At 31.4% G+C, this 17,594-nt stretch overlaps 1 protein-coding gene across 1 annotated transcript in view; it reads right to left on the bottom strand.

Annotated features, from left to right (window-relative positions):
- Positions 1-16,295, bottom strand: part of kon (chondroitin sulfate proteoglycan 4-like protein) — a 71,084-nt gene extending 54,789 nt beyond the window's left edge. The window contains exon 1 of the mRNA XM_046628824.2: positions 15,875-16,295. The gene's annotated coding sequence lies outside the window, so the exon portion shown is untranslated. The remainder of the gene's footprint in view (positions 1-15,874) is intronic.
- Positions 16,296-17,594: the final 1,299 nt, after the last annotated feature.

Raw genomic sequence — 17,594 nt, 5'->3', positions numbered from 1 at the left:
ATGTACCGTATAATCATACATATACGTAGACAAGAGGAATATAAAGCGGGGTAGAGAGAGAGAGAGAGAGAGAGAGAGAGAGAGAGATAGATAGAGAGAGAGAGTGCGAGAGCGAGGCGCAGTGAACCACCCCTGCAGGTATCGATTCGACGGTGCGGTGCTTTTGCCGGCGGCGGGGTGGTTCGATCGCTAGGAGTTTCCTTAACCGAGAACGAAAAAGAGAGACAGAGAGAAAGAGAGAGAAAGAGAGAGAGAGAGAGAGAGAGAGAATATAGAGAGAGAGGGGCGAGGGAGAGAAAATGAGGCAGCGAACCGAGGGGCGCAACCGCAGCTTTAACCTTGAATCGGAAGGTTTTGTGAGGAGATGGCGGGGGTGGGGGGTGGGGGGGAGGAACTGCTGGTAGATATACCTAACCTCTCGGGAAAAATTAAACAAGTTTGTGTTTGTTGTATTTTTATGGTGTTTTTTGTTGTTTTTTTTTTTTGTTGTTTTTTTCTTGTTGATTTTCTTCTCGCAAATTTTACCTTTTCGAATCCTTCCGTTTCACCTTTCTCTACACGCGGTGCACGCTGCGTTGAAAAGAAATATTTGGATAATCCTCATAATGTATATTTACGAGGGATCCAGACCTTGAGGGGAGTGAATATCGTTCTGTAACTTTTATTTGTTCTTGTCAGTTTTAGTTTCTTCTCTCTCTCTCTCTCTCTCTCTTTTTTCCCTTAAGCGATTTTGTTACGACCTCAAAATTTTAAATTTACTTATTTGACGGCAAAGTTGTGCGGAAAAAGTTTTACCATTCGCATATTATTACAGCTCGGTAATTGAGATTTAGATTGATAAAAGGAATCAGCTGTTGGAATTTATGCATGGTTTTATAAACCAATATACCGCATGCGTGTTTGAAAAATTCTATTTGGAAAATGGAACATTCGAGCGTCATGCGGTTGTATATGTATATGTACGAAATAAGGCAGCCATAGTGAAAAATCAAAATTATACGAAACAAAATCTAGAGAAAAGAGAAATTCACTTTTATATCAATTATTGTACCACGTGATTAATTTTATGTAGCGTATTATAACAATTAATACGCTTTTTTATTTTCGTTTTCTCCACGCTAGACGATTTATATCATGATAATAATAATAATAATGATAATAATGGTGGTAGTAATAATAGTATTAATAATAATAATAATAATAACAATAATAATAATAATAATAATAATAATAATCACTCTAATTGCCTCCAAAGTTAAAAGATCATTACTTATTAAATTCCACATTGTTTACATTGCGTTAATCTTACAATGAACACCGATGAAAATAAATTTAACAATTCACCCACGTCAGGTGCATGTATCATACTGTATTGTATACTGTAAACACCTACCTAACGTGACGTCGACGAAATAATTTTCATACGCATAGAAACGTAGAGAAGATAATACTACAATAATAATAATAATAATAATAATAATAATACTAAGAATAATAATGATAACAAAGAAAAATTATAACCAGTGAACAAAATTACGATAAACAAAAGAGAAAAAAGCAAGAATTTACCGAACAACAAAGTTAATCACGATAAAAATACTAGTAACGGTGATAATAATAATGATAAAATCAACAACAACTACGACAAGAATAATGAAATATTTGAGTACGTTAACGCAAGTATGAAATTAAATTACAATGAAACGTTAAATTATAAAGTGTTATCATACATTGCATAATAATTATTCTGTAGTGAAAGACACAAACACACACACACACACACACACACATATATATATATATATATATGTATATATATATATATATATATACACACATGCCTAGACGCGGCCTATTAGCTTTTCGATGTAGAGATACAAAATTTGATTAAATGACAAATAAATTAGTTAAACATAGGATTAACGATATTAATAATATATACCTTACAACACCCGCGCAGACGTACGCAATACAGCCTGCATATTATGTATACATATATACACACATATATTCATTATACGTATGTATATTATTATATATCATGTATAGGTATATATATATATATATATATATATATATATATATATAAAACAGAATGACCATAATTAAATATTAATATATCAAATTTATAATTATTAAATCGTATAATAATAATAAAAATAATAATAATGATAACGATAACGATAGTAGTAATAACGTAGTAGACATTTCAGAGTGAAGTTATAACGTAGAACGAAAGTAAACTTAAGGTCTTAAGTACATAATTGCATCATGTATAAAAATATTTCCCAATTCTCATACTTTTCTCGAAAATAGTTTTCGGTTTTTCTCAACGTTTTGTAACGTAAGGTTGATTGCTTAATCCCCGACTGTCTATTTTTTTTTTCTCCATACCATTAAACACGTACATCTGAAACGATTTTATCGTTTCTTTTCTGCCTGAACGTTATGTAACGCATATTACGGTATATAAACTGTTACCGAAACGATTGAAACAAAAAAAAAAAAAAAAACAGACACACGGGCACTCCATCGTTTCGTATCATGTAGAAAAAATACGTATATATTACTTTATTGAGTACAGTAACCATGTAATAAAGACTAACGTAGACCGTTAGATAAGTATATTATAAATAATTATAAATAATTATACACACCCTTGTAGGGTGTAATCTATAAAACGTATATTGACGGAGTATTGCGCACGTGAACTATATATATATATACATGTATATCAAAATATTGCGGTACCTTTGGCCGTTGGTAAGAGCGAATTTTTTTTATGCGGTGTAAATAATATGCGACAAATGGTGTGAAAAAAATTGGACATCTTGCAGATTGTATCGATTTTTACCTAAAAGTTTTTCGAACGGTTAAAACTGAGAAATGTTTTCAATTCTATGCCTCATCTATACCCGCGGGATAATTTTCCTTCTACTTACGAATTGTGCGCGGCGAATTTTTCTCACTTTCCCGAAACTAAAAAATTTTTATTAAATAAAAATCGATACTTTCCATTAATGTTTCTTAAAGAGTCGTAGACGTACATCGACTTATATAGTTATCAGGTCATTATGTTGACAAGTTACGAATACGTGAATTTGCTAATGAAAAAATGGATAACACTGGAATAATAAAAGAAAACATTTTTAACAGTTCAAATACTTTACCCGCAAGAGATCTTTTCATTATCGAATAATATAAAAAAAATTCACAAATATTTCATTTATAACCGCCTCTTAATAGAGTTGACAAAATTTTCGTCTCTTCGAATTCACACGTGTACTCTCACGGTAAGAAAAAGAAAAGAAAAAGAAAAAGAAAAAAAGAAAAGAAAATAAAATAAACAAACAAGCATCGCGTTCACGCTGTGTAAAATACTTTCTATTTTTTTATTTTTTTTATTTTTTCATCAAATTATCAATCGTTGAAGATGAGTATAATTTGTACATCTGTTTCACGTTCGTAATATTCCCGCATATACTTACTATATACAGGCTATAGAGATGATGCACAATACGATCTTCCCGATGTATCGATAACGAGAATATATGTAGTAAATATATGTATATATACATATAGATCCACACACACACACACACACACACACATGTACACAATAAAAATATGTATACATATGCATATTGTGTAAAATTGCCGCGTTATTATTATTATTATAACAGCGATTGCGAACTGTACGATAGTGCTGCTCACAGACCGAGACGCGTATCGAGGGTGAATATACGCGTGGAAACGAAAAAAAACGGTAATATTCGGGATTTTTTTTTTTTTTTTTTACAGGGAAATTATCGGAATTAACGGATAGTTTAATTTTTCTCGTTGAGAATGTACGTACATTTTCGAAAATGTTTTCAATTGTTCCGAATCAATGAATGAATGAACGTGACTGCAAATTCGCTAAAAATCGGTAAAAAAAAAACTGATAACCAAAACATTTCGAAAAACCACCGAATCGGTTGGCTTGAAGTTTCTTACGGTTATTGTATACGTAATTATTCAATAAGTGTCATGAGATTTTATTTTTCCGATTCTTGGTTTTTGGTTTTCCTTTTTTTAGGCAAAATGTTGAAGAATTTTTTTGCTACGTTCGTTTCAAGCGGTTGTCATTTTGTCGGAAATCGATAGTTTTCCAAATCGGTTATGATAGTAGTATTTATTTCAATATCCAGTTTGATTTTCTTTCTTTCTTTTTTTTCTTTTTTTTTTTTTTTGTTGAAATGATTTTCGGTATCTGGTACCCTTTTGGCAGATTTTTTTACGACACTCCGTGGATATTTTTAATTAAAGAAAGTTGGAGATATTTTGGGAAATGCATATTTTTAACTAGAAAAAAACCCGGTCCGATAGTTCCAATAGTTTTGCTGAAATAAATTCCGGAATGTGGTTTTTTTTTTTTTTTCGTTTCCAGGTGAATATTCCCCCTTAATATGGCTTAGAAACGGGTCGAAAGTCCGCAAATCATGTACCCTTCGTCGGATCTCCGTACGTGTTCCGTTTTATCGATTACAAATACTTTAGCAATGGTTATATACAGAGGTTAATAACACACGGCCGTAATTCTCCATGGAGAAAAATGGAAGAGGAGAATTAAAAAGGGCTGTCGGTATCTGTAACCAAAAGTTAAGAAAAACGGTTTAAAAAAAAAACTGTTTCTTCCTTTGCAGCGTAGTTACTTTTGTCTACGCATTTTTTTAATCCCTCCTTTCAATTATTTACATAAACCTAGAAGGCCAGGTGTCAGAAAATGCAGTCTTTGTAAGACTGGTAACAATAAATACAATTTTTTTTTTTTTTCACGCCATGACCATAGAGCTCCAAGATACAATTTGACATTAAAAAATTGCAGGATTTATCCAATAATAATCATCATAATAACTGACAGAAGTGGCATAAACGTGAATTCTGGAAAAGAAGGTTTGATCTCGATTTTTTTCATCTTCGTGCTTCTTGTCATTTTTTTTTTTTTTTTTTGTTTTTGTTCTTTTTTACTCCAAAATTGAAATCCGGAGAGAATCGTTGTGTACATGCGACGCGTTGCAAAATAATACAACAAGCACGTACGATATACAATTTGTACTCTGTATTTTACAATTAGATAAATAAAGGAGACAAAAAGAAAATAGTCAGAGAGGTATAGGAAGAATTAATACATACTTAAAGTAATAACAATTCTAAAAATGAACGCGCGTTTAATCTTTACATCTACATTATTATAAACATAGAATATATATATATATCTATATATATATATATAGACACGTAGGGACGAAGACGCGGAATGAGAAAAAAAAAAACGGGGGCGGGGTGCGTGATAAGTTGATTTATATAAAATATGTGTACGTATAATGATGTGTGAAAAACGAAAAAACGCGTGGTGATGGTAAAAAAGAACGAGAGAAAATGAAGAAAAGAATTTATTGCGTAGAATGAATTACAAGTGAATGTAGATAACCGGCTGAAAATTACATAAAAAATACAGAAATAATCCGCGTGAGGGTAAAGAAGATTCGAGTGTTTAAAAAATGATGGCGTGCAGTCGGGTTGAAAAATGGATAGAGATAAATCGAAGGAAAATTTAAGCAAAGAAAGAAGACGTGAAAAGTATGAAAATATTGTGTTTGTATAATATATCTATCCAATATCTTATACACGGTATATTTGTACGAAGCACGAACGCACATATCAAAAAAAGCGATGCTGAGAATAATAAATTGTTCATATTATAAATAGTGTATAATTACATTATTAGGGTAGATTATTAATTAATAGAAGAATAAAATGATAAACATGACGAAAACATAAATAACTTTTAGGACGTACTTTGTATGTGATTACTTTTAATATCATTACGATTTTCAATTATCGTCTCTTAATTTACGTACGTTCGACTCGTTATCTCGTACGTTGTTCTTTAACCAAAGAGTTTCCAGAGATTTTTAAACAAATATTTCAACCATTTTGTTCCTTACATTCTTTCGAAATGGTAAAATGCGGGAGAGTCAAAAAACTTGCTGATCGGAGTGAAAGATGAACTTGGAGACGAGAAAAAAAAAAAAAAAAAAACAGTGATTCGATAAAGGTGCAGAGATATGTGTAGCTCCATATAGTTGGAATACTATATTATCATTGAATACATATTACGTATTTGTGTAACGGATAAAATGAGAGAAGGAAGAAGCGGTTCCGCCCAGTCGGCAATAATTATTGTTGCAATTTGCATAAAGTGTGTGCGTTTATAGGTATTAGCTGGTAGTATGATAATATACCGCTAGTCACACATTGACTAGATATTATAGACGAATGAAAGAGAAATTTACAAAATATATATGAAATGTATCGTTGAAAAAAATCTTTTATAAGTATAATACATGAATTGATGAATCAATAGAGGTTGCTGTATGATAAAAGAACGATATATCTTGCATTTAGAAAGAAAATTTCTTCCTCTTTTCATTTCACCTCAAACATGATCTGAACCAAATTCGAATATCCGGTAAATATTTATGATAAATAAATTCAGGATTAATTTTCGAGCAGTTTCTTCTTCGGTTAAAGATATTATTATCACTATTATTATCATTACTATTACTGTTATTGTTGTTATTATTGTTATTGTTATCATTGTTGTCATTTTGTTTTTCAACCAATCGCTGTGAGGTCCCAAATTTATATAATAATCGCGAATAAGTATGTAAAATTTCTATAGATACGTGTTAAAAATCAAACTTTTCAACGACCACTTTTTCCATACGTATATAAATATATACATATATATAGTAGGGTGGTCCTCAAAAAGGTCATTTTTGAATTTCGGCTGTCTCTCCTTCTACATCGGCTCCAAATAATTCAAAAATAATTTCCCAATTTTTTCAGATTCTCATCTCAACTCTGACCTGTGCAGCCGCAGGGTTGATTTTCCTATCTAACCCTTTCGAGGGAACAATAAATATACCAAACGGATTTCGATGAAATTTTATATAGCGGGGTTTTTTTGGTCGCTCATTACGAATCTGAAGTAGAAATTTCGAAATCCAAAATGGCGGGTACAAGACGGCAACGTCGAGTGACTTTTAGGATTCTTGTCTGCCACATTGGATCCGCCATTTTGAATTTCGAAATTTCTACTTCAGATTCGTAATCAGCGACCCAAGAAATCATTTTGCATAAAGTTTCATCCAAATTTGTTTTTTTAGATTTATTGTCCTCTTGAAAAGGATTCATTCAATGATGAAATCAAGACTCTTACGGCATGGATTCGGATAAAAATCTAAAAAAATTGGGGAATTATTTTTGAATTATTTGGAACCGATTCGGGGGGAGGGTGAGCAGGTAAGAATTGAATAATGAACTTTTTAAGGACCGCCCTAAATTATACATACACGTATATACCTATATATATATACAGCGCGAAGTTTGTGCTGCACTATTTCCGGGTTATGCGTGATAGACCAGCCTGTCTAGTTATATTATTCGATTCTCATCGTATAAACGACTCGCTCACGGATTGGGCAGAATAAAAGTGAGAGCCGAAAAATCGCAAAATGAAGTGAAAGAAAATTTTATATTAGCAAACTGTCGTTTAACTAAAAAAATTAAATAGTATGTGGATAATAGGTACCTATACGTGTAATATTAATAGTCGCGTTATAAGCTGTAATTGTAGAATTGAGGAGGTGATGATGAATACAAAGCAACAAGAGAAAGAGTTGTAAAATAAATCAGTTGATAAACAAAAGCAAATAATACAGTTTAACGTGACGCGTAAGAGACAAAAAAAAAAAATAAAAAATATTTAAGAAAATCAATAAAATGAAACAAAAAACACGTCGCGTTGATTGGAATTCGCGGTACACCAAAAAATATCGATCATTATTATAATCATATGATATAAACTAATCGATATATCACATATTATATACATTATATAATAAAAGAAAACCTGACGCATATATACGCAAATTTTACGACACAGGTATACATATATGTAATATATGTATGTATGACCATAATAACGGAAAACAAAATTTATATACATACACCTGTTACATATTTACGTGTAATTATAAAGTAATAAAGAATACGATAACGTATAAATTATAAAGATTATAAAGGCAGCGGAAGCAGCAGAAGCAGCAGCAGCATCATATATATATATATATAATACATGAGATAACGTAAAGCACTACAATAACATAATATTATACATACGAACGATATCATTATATACAAAACTTTTTACGAAATATAAGGATAGGTATATAGATTATATATACCTATAATACCATAATAAGAATAATAATGATAATGAGAAAAGTAGAGAATTATTGTAATAACAATGTTATTATACATATACTTATACACGTATGTGTTGAGGTCGAGAGTAAAAAATTCAAATTGATAAATGAATAAATAATAATAATAATAATGATAATAACAACAACAACAACAATAACAATAACAATAAGGCATCTACACATAAAAATAAGATTAAGGTTAAAGAATATATGAAAAAATATCTCCATATTATAATATAACTAAATGTTGATGTCTACCCTTACATTAATCTAGAGCATTGTAGGATACTATGTAGCTATGATAGAAAATATAAATAGATTCATATATTATATACACGATATGTTATACAAATTATACATGTATCTATATATAATATATACATACGTATAAGTTAATTAATTATAGAAGTTTCGAATATTACATATTGATTAGGGGGGCACGTGCAAGTGTAGACGAGGCAAAGAATAACAAAATTACACACACGCACACACACACACACACACACACACACACACACACACACATTGCATTTACACAAAAATAATAATCAGTATATCGACCTACGTACATATTGAAATGTAAAACGAGTGCAGCGTGGCAGGGATGTAAATTATACGCATTTATGTACATACATACAATTGCAGCGTGTGTTATATGTATATACGTATCTGTTGTTGAAACTTTAGGTTTTCGAACAATTTGAGCGGTGAATATAAATGAATAAACAGAGGAGAGAAGAGGAGAAGAAAACTCGATGAGTAGAGCAAAGGAGCATTAGAGATTTGTATATATATATATGTATGTATATATATATATATACATATTGCATAAATATATGCAAAGATAATAGAATTTGCATTGAATGACAGATGTTAAAAGGTAGTATGTTGTGTTGAGCACGCTATTTTTTGCAACAACTGTGATGGAAAGCTTGATTTGAGAAGCATCGAAGGTGTCACTTACAGTGTGGCTGAAATTAAGGTTAGGCAACTTGCGTTCAACGAAACGGTGCGGAAAATTGAGTTATCCGATAGTGCGCATGCGTCAAAGAAGGCCCTAGTGTGTAAAATATAGCATTCTGCTCGTGCGCATGCGCTAATCTTGTTTTGCCGCACGGGGCGCATTACGCACGCTACGCGCGCATCGAAAAACGAACTTTTCAAAGCGGGTGTTGGAAAAAAAAAAACATTCATACACCTAGATAATGTTTTAATAAACAGTTGCAAAACGCGTAGATACATATATACATATCCATACATATTACATACGGTACGTTTTCTTTTTCATTCTTCCCATTTAAACTGATCAATGAACGTAGAGAAAACACTGAAACTATTTGTTTACTTACCTATATTCTACATTATTGCAGTTATATTTTCGTTTTCCAGATATCCTTTACTCTACGTACAATCGATGACGAATCTTTGCAATAATTGCTTATCCATAGTTTAAAACTGTTTCGGAAAGTTGTACTTTTGTAACAATTATTACTTGTTGCTGTTATTGTGATTATTATTATTGATGTTAATGCAATTTTTGTTGTTGTTGGTGACGCCGACGTGAATAATACGAAAATGGGAAAAGTTTCGATGATAAAGTTTAATTGGAAAAAGTTGGTGAATACGAAATTATTATTGGAAAAAATCACGATTTATATCTAGACACACACACACACTCACACACACATGGGACAATAATATACTTCAAGTCACCCTTGATGTTTTACGACTTTGTTTGTATACGTTAGTTCGTTTCTACATCTTCTTGTTTTTTGGTATCAAGTAAAAACAAAAAGAAAACAAGACAAAAAAAAAAAAAAAGACGAAAACGAAAATGAAAAAACAATATAATACACCTGCCGCACGAGAAGCGTGGTGTTTTTCTTTCGCGTGATAAATAACGAAAAGAGATTTTAAACAATCTACTAAAACTATCTAAGTAACCTATATTGCATCTATTTATATATCTCTATTCGACCTATCTAATCTAGCTGCCTACCTATTCTATTTGCGTATATGAGACAAAAATAAAATAAAAAAACAAGACGAGAAATGAAGTTGAAAAAAAAAAAAAAAAATTTAAAACAAAAACAATAAAAATTAAAAAAAAAAAAAAAAAAAAAACATAAAAAACAAACAAACAAGAAAACGATTAATTGTTTCAATACATCGAAATGTAAATTCAGAAATTACGGCTAGTACGTAAAAACCGTACGTAGTGATTGAAGTGAAGACGACTGAATTGTCCGATAAAAACAAAATTTCCTATATTATTAATCGCGATAATTTCACAAATTATTCTTGTAGAAATTACTACATAAGTAATTGTAATCGTTATGCGTTCGAAGTCGATTTCATAGGCCGAGGAGAAAGAAGAAAAAAAAAAATAAATAAATAAATAAAGTAAATAAACACGTATAAATACAGGGGTGATCGGTTTTAATCGCCCGAAGGCGAATATCCTGAGAAACGAAAAGAGATTATGGGAGAAAAATTTTTATGCAAAACTTTAGCGAGATCAGCTGCTGATGTCTGAATCAGCTGTTGGTTAAAAAAAAACATAAAAATATCAAAAATGTGCATCATTTACCACCTTAAAACCCTCCGAGTTTTTGCATAAAGTTTTTTCGCATATCCTTCGTTTTTGTTTACGCAATATTCGTCTCGGGTGATTGAAATTAACCACCCTGTACGTTATACGCAGGCGATATTCTCGATAAAAAAAAAATGATGATAATATAGGAAATGTTGTTTTCATTTTTCAGGTATCGCGGCAACGTTGGAATCATCGTAAGGCGAAAAATAAATAGAGAAGAAAATATACCGCAGTCACGTACTGCGCTCACGCAGGCCAACTGACTAACTAACTAACTTACTCACGTGAAATAAAAAACAATAAATCGATGCTTACATCGAGATCCGAATAAGATTATCTCACGCATTACTTGCGTCACTGCAGTCTGTAATAAAGTAACGTAGAATTTTGATAAATCGAGCCAACAAACAGGCAACTTTTCCTCCTGCGGTCAAGAGCAAAACGGAATATCCATTGACGTGACGATTAGAAAGAAATTTTTAATTTTGAACAGAAAATAAAATGAAAATAAATAAAAAAAACAAAAAAAAAAAAAAAAAAAAACAAAACGTGAATAAAATTGAATGAGTTAATCATACGCGTGTATAAAAATAAAATTCTAATACTCATCTATTGTACCTATCCTAGGTATCCACAAGATATAAATGATATATCGACTTCGCGACTCGCATAATGATACATGCAATTATGATTTGATTTAAAAAAAAAAAACAAAAAAAAAAAAAACCAATTCTTATTATACCTTGTTATACATACATCTCCTAGACATTTCGCCTAAAGTGTATATAATATACCTATATTACTATACCTACAACTGTACACGATGCAAAACTTATATTCATAATCTAAATTCACCGATTATATTCATTCTTACCGTTACATGAAGGATTATCACCGTCAGCGGTTGAATTCAAATTTATCGAGAGATGAACGCAAAAATCGAGAACAAAAAAAATTTACTCATCATTCCGTAACATTGTCCGCTATCGCTATACGCTACAGATTTGACTAGAAGAATATTATCAACAAATACATTACGTGTTGCATAAATATACTTGATGCGTACTTAAAGAAAAAAAACAAAAAAACACATTATTATTATTATTATTATTATTATCATCATTATTGTTGTTGTTGTTGTCGTTATTGTTATTATTATTATTATTATCTCATTATTGTCAAATTGTACTGCAAAGTATTATCCATCACACTCTACACATGCATGCATACGTGTGTATACATATATATGCTGCATACGGTCTTAACGCATATGCGTACATACATATAATATGTATATTAATTTGCTTTGGTAGGTATGTATTGTTATTACAGCTATACGTACGTACGAAGTGTATGGTAATAATAATAATAATAATAACAACAAAAATAATAATAATAGTAACACAATAGGTATATTATATGTGAACACGAAATGGATTTCGTGGATACGTATGCTCGAAATATATTTATATGCGTATAACTTTTACCTTCAACTATATCATGTTATATTATGCATTATATACTACATAGCTATATGAATAATGTAAAGAAAATTAGCGAAGAAGGCGAGAAAGAGAGAATATGGAGAAAGGGAGTGAGAGAGTGATAAACAAGGAGCAAAAGAACCATCCTTCCCCTGTCACTTGGCTCTGTGTATAATTCCTGTATTGTTTTAGCGTCGAGATTGATTCTCGAGACGTTTAAAGAAGTTTAAAAAATTTTTAAATCTAATCCTCCGACACGAACAAACAGAAACACACAGAGACACACGTACGCGAACACAGTAAACACATAGCAAGCACACATTATACATAGCATAATATATATATATATACATATATAATATATATGTATATATATGTATATATATATATGTATATGTATGCAGAATCTTAAGCTCGACCTACGATTTATAGCTTTTATTATAAATACATAATATTGTTGTTATTATTGCCATTATATTATAATTGTTACTATAATTAGATTGTTGAAGCGTTGTTGCAGTTTGTTATATCAATAGATATTATTAGTATACCGAACATCTCTTGATTCATTCATTTTACTTGGTGCACGCATTTGTCACGTAACGTTTACATTCCCCCGCCCCCCTCACCTCTCGACGTTTTTCATTCATCGATATTACAATTACTCTTATTACCGTTATTATCATTTCATTGGAATATTCTCTTCGAGGTCCGTTGAAAATCACTATAGCTTTTCATCTCGACCTATCCATAAATACTTGAATGCAACGCGGCAGGTACGTTTCGTGTCTTTTTCACTCACGCGTTTAAGGTTTTTTTTTTCCTACTCTTTCTATTACGACAACCATCCAACGAATCCCAAATATATTCGTTTACCTTCCCCTTCCTCTTGTCCTCTTACGATTGTTAGTTGTAAATGTCTAAGAAAAGAAAAGATCGAGAAAAGAGCAAATGCGATGCCGTGGTCGGCAGGAAAATCCACGAACGCGGGAAGAAAATAATGATCGAGAGAAAAATAAAAAACAAAAAAAAAAGAAAGACATCGTCTCTAAAAATACTTACGTTCGTGAATAAAATCAAATATCTAGATGATAATAACTTGACTTGCGAATGAAATTTTCCAGATCATTGTCAATCAAATATTCGCTATATATTCATCGTGATGTAGAGTTTCTTTCTCTAAACGAAACACCGACACCGTATGATATATGAAAGAAAGAAGAAGTATAAAATATGAGGAAAGTGCTTTTTTTTTTTCTTTATCTAATAGTGAAATTTGCAAAGAAGAAAAGGAAGAAGAGGATGCAGGAGAAGGAGGTGGCGATGAAACGGCAGTATTGCATACTATGAATATACATAATTATATGTATCTATGTGTGTATGCATTTATGTATATACATACGTATTGTGTATAGTCGATAATAGAAGAGTACAATTTTCAGTATTTTTTTCCATCGAAGTGCGTATTCGTTACTTTCACGATCTCCCTGTTACACGATATATAATTGTAAATGTGATTTGTACGATTTGAATATAACGGGAGAAAAAGTAGAGATGAAAAAAAAAAAACGTTTTTTACGACTTAATGTTATACTCGGTAGTTTGTCGGTATAGTAAATAAATATAGAAAGAAGTGAGAAGAAAATTTCAAAAGGATAAACTAACGTGTTAAAAGAAATGAAATTAATATTGAAAATATAAGAATCACGGTAGTTACAATAATCGAAGAAATTAAGTAAACTCTACCACGAAAATTAACTCGTTTCGTACAATTTACGTACAACACTTTAATATAAATTCATCTAATGACGATGTTGTTCGAATCTAAAAATTTTCAATTCCAATTTATTATACAAATGTATGGTTGTATCGTTATGTTAGTTTTTTCAATTCGTTCTCGTTCCAGAAAAAAATAAATAAATAAATAAAATAACATTCACGATATAAATAATAATATGTAATTAGAACATCACATACACACATTCGTACATATAATACGTATAACACATGTAAACGTGTATGATTAGGAGCTGAGCAATATTTACCTAATAGATATAACCGTAGAAAATGATTCGTACAAAATATATGCGCTTATCGGTTTGTATTACAATTATATACACGGGGCGTAGAATAATACGTATCACCGAGTCGATGTTTCGTTACGTTTGTTGTTATATACAAACTATATATACATAATACTTAATACTGTAATTAATAAGAATTAAAAAATCTATATACTGCATGCTTTTTGGAAATTTAAGATCAGGGGTTGTAAAATCATAATTTATGATCGTTGGTAAATCGCAGCAGAATTATACGTACGTATGTACATGAATATGTTGAACAACGTAACATTGAATATAACATGACGCAACGGATTTAACTCGAACGGTTGAAATTTCATCGTTTTTGTTACAAGATCCGTCGACAATTGTTAGTAGAAATTTAAGTATGAAAATAAACTGAAAAGTGTTGCTTTTTTTTTAAATACATACATACATATATAGTTATGATTTTTTCATCCACCCGAAGAATATATACACACACACATGTATATTGTGTAGATACATTAGGTTTCTAGCTTGAACTCTGAGAATACTTACATTGGTTAGGATAAACCGAAAACCAATACGCTGAATTACGAAGTATTTATACCGATAACTGTTTCGTTTTTGACTACGCATAAATCGAACAATATATATATATATATACCAGTTAAATATATACATATATTATATATAATATATATGTAGATAATTAATAACGTGGTCGAGCGATTGGAGTTTAATTGATTGAAATACGATTTGAAGAAGGGGGGAAAAAAGAAACTGTACTCGGTACCGAGTACGGTTATATTATACTGTCAGATAGCGAACAATTGTATCGAGTAATTTATTACATTGAAATATCGAAATATTGAAATATATATAAACATTTATTACTATTAAATAATTATAATGGTTATTGAAAGAAGGAGAAGAAGATGGAAACGGCGAAAACAAAAGGACTCAAAGTAGGAAATGACAAAAAACAAAAAAAAAAAAAAAAATCTAGAAAACAAAAACGAAGAAGATGCACGACCCAACACAAAGAAAAAAATTAAAATAAAAAAAACCACACACGCATTGTAATCTATTGTAGATTGTTGTAGATAAATTATACGGTTAAACCATTGTTACTTTTTGTCGACAATATAAAATACACAAATATATATACACACATATAAAGGTATCCAATTTAATTCTGAATTTGAATTACGTTTCGTTCGCTGTTGCGCGATAATTGTAATTATAACTAATCGTAACGAAGACGCTACTGACGCATCGATAAGTAGTTTGACGAGTTGTGAAACTCGGCAACTTTATCCGCGAATAATTATCAGAATCACGAGTAGCGTCGGAGATAGGATGATAAATCGGAAATTAGAATGGACAATAAGTACGTGCGGATAGAAAGTCGCTTTGATTGATTGTACTCACATCGATCGTCGCTGCAGAATAACGAATAAAACCCCAAAATCTCTTCGGCTGGTCACAATTAATACGAACCGATGAATTGTCCTCCATAGTTTTCACTCACTTTGAACAGAAATTCAGCAGTAAACGACGCGTGCGGATAGGCGAAACGCTGAAACACAACTGAGGAACTAACGATAGGCTAGGTAAACCATGAACCGCTAGCGTTAGCGTTTTGTTTATCAATATCACGTTACTGCGGGCACGTGACTTCTGCAGTTCAAATTTGAATTTTCGAACGATTAATCACAACCAATGAGTACGCGTTCTGCATTGCCGACTGGCATATCGATAGCCGGTATTGAACAAGGCTTACCGTTAGATTGATAATGTAGAGAGATCGTTTTTCTACGCTTATTCGTGGCAGATACGTTTCTTGGTATTGTCACTCGGGAGATGAGTCTTTCTTAATAGCGGTCATCAAATTATGTACCGACAATGATATTATTGCGAAACAGAAAAGTTGAACGGCAAATTACCGACGTTTAAAACAATACTGCCGGTAAATAAGATTTCTGCAATGTCAGTGCCGTAAACTGACTCGCACCTTGGTCGATGATGATAACTGTAGATTTATCGAGAAAATTCCAATCAACGTCTCCTTTACCCGCAGACACTAGCAAACTGTTAAAATTACCAACTACCACTTTTTTTTTTTTACTCCAGAATTATTGCTACTGACTCTCTGCAAATTTTATAACAAGTTACTGTCAACGTATTTGACCTTTCTCAAGTCAATGGTTAGAGGACAATTGGAAACTTGTTTTGAACCAAATCGGTTAACTTCAAGTTTATGGTAAAAGAGATTCACTAAACACGACGAAAGTATTTTCTTGACAATTGAAACGAGTATTCATGCTCAAATTTTGAATGCTTTGCGATAACTCCATAAATGTAGGACTATTTTCGGCGAAAAGCTGAGCGTCGATTGCATGAAAAATGCGTTTCGTACGAGTTTTGTTTTGAAAAATTTATTTATTTTCGAGTAACCCCCTCCTTACTACAGCATCGAGATTTTCACTCACAAAATAAAACCATTGCTTGTTTGTACTTTTCCTCTGAATAGAATATTCTAGGCTATACAAAAAGAATAAGGGCGGCTTTCACAGATTCCAAGTTAAGATACCCTTTTTTTAAAAAAGATAACGGATGACTGACGGTTGCCGAATGTTTTAAAAATATTCAAAAAGAAATCTGTCATGATACTGAGAAATGCATAAAAATAGTGAAATTTGATTTTAACAAATTGACAGTTCAATTTTCCGGCTGGAGCTTAGTTTTGAATCTTGAAATTCCATATAATAAGAATTATAAAACATGACAAATTATCGTTTAGCTTATCTTTGAATAATTTGCTTGGGTCTGGTTTCTTTTTAGCGAAATTATACTCACGTCGTGTAGAAAAATAGTATTATATTGTGATAAATTAAAGAGGAAAAATATTTATTACACTAAAAATGCGTATCTGTAAACTAACTATTAATTTTTCTGCGAGTATTTGTTGCTACGAAAGTTTCGATATTTCTGTGTCAAGCCTTTTTTGCGATAGAGATACGTGGACTTTCATATCTGGAGATGTGTACGTCAGCGTCGAGATAAACCGGGGAACCACCTTAAGTAATAACATTTCTTATCGTCTCGGGGTCATGTCAGCGTTAATATTATATAGATTCGTCAAGCAATT

The sequence above is a fragment of the Neodiprion pinetum genome, chromosome 5 (genome assembly GCF_021155775.2).
Source record: "Neodiprion pinetum isolate iyNeoPine1 chromosome 5, iyNeoPine1.2, whole genome shotgun sequence".
Taxonomy (NCBI): Eukaryota; Metazoa; Arthropoda; class Insecta; order Hymenoptera; family Diprionidae; genus Neodiprion; species Neodiprion pinetum.
Note: the sequence above shows the minus strand (reverse complement) of the source record. Positions and strands in the feature narration are given on the sequence as shown.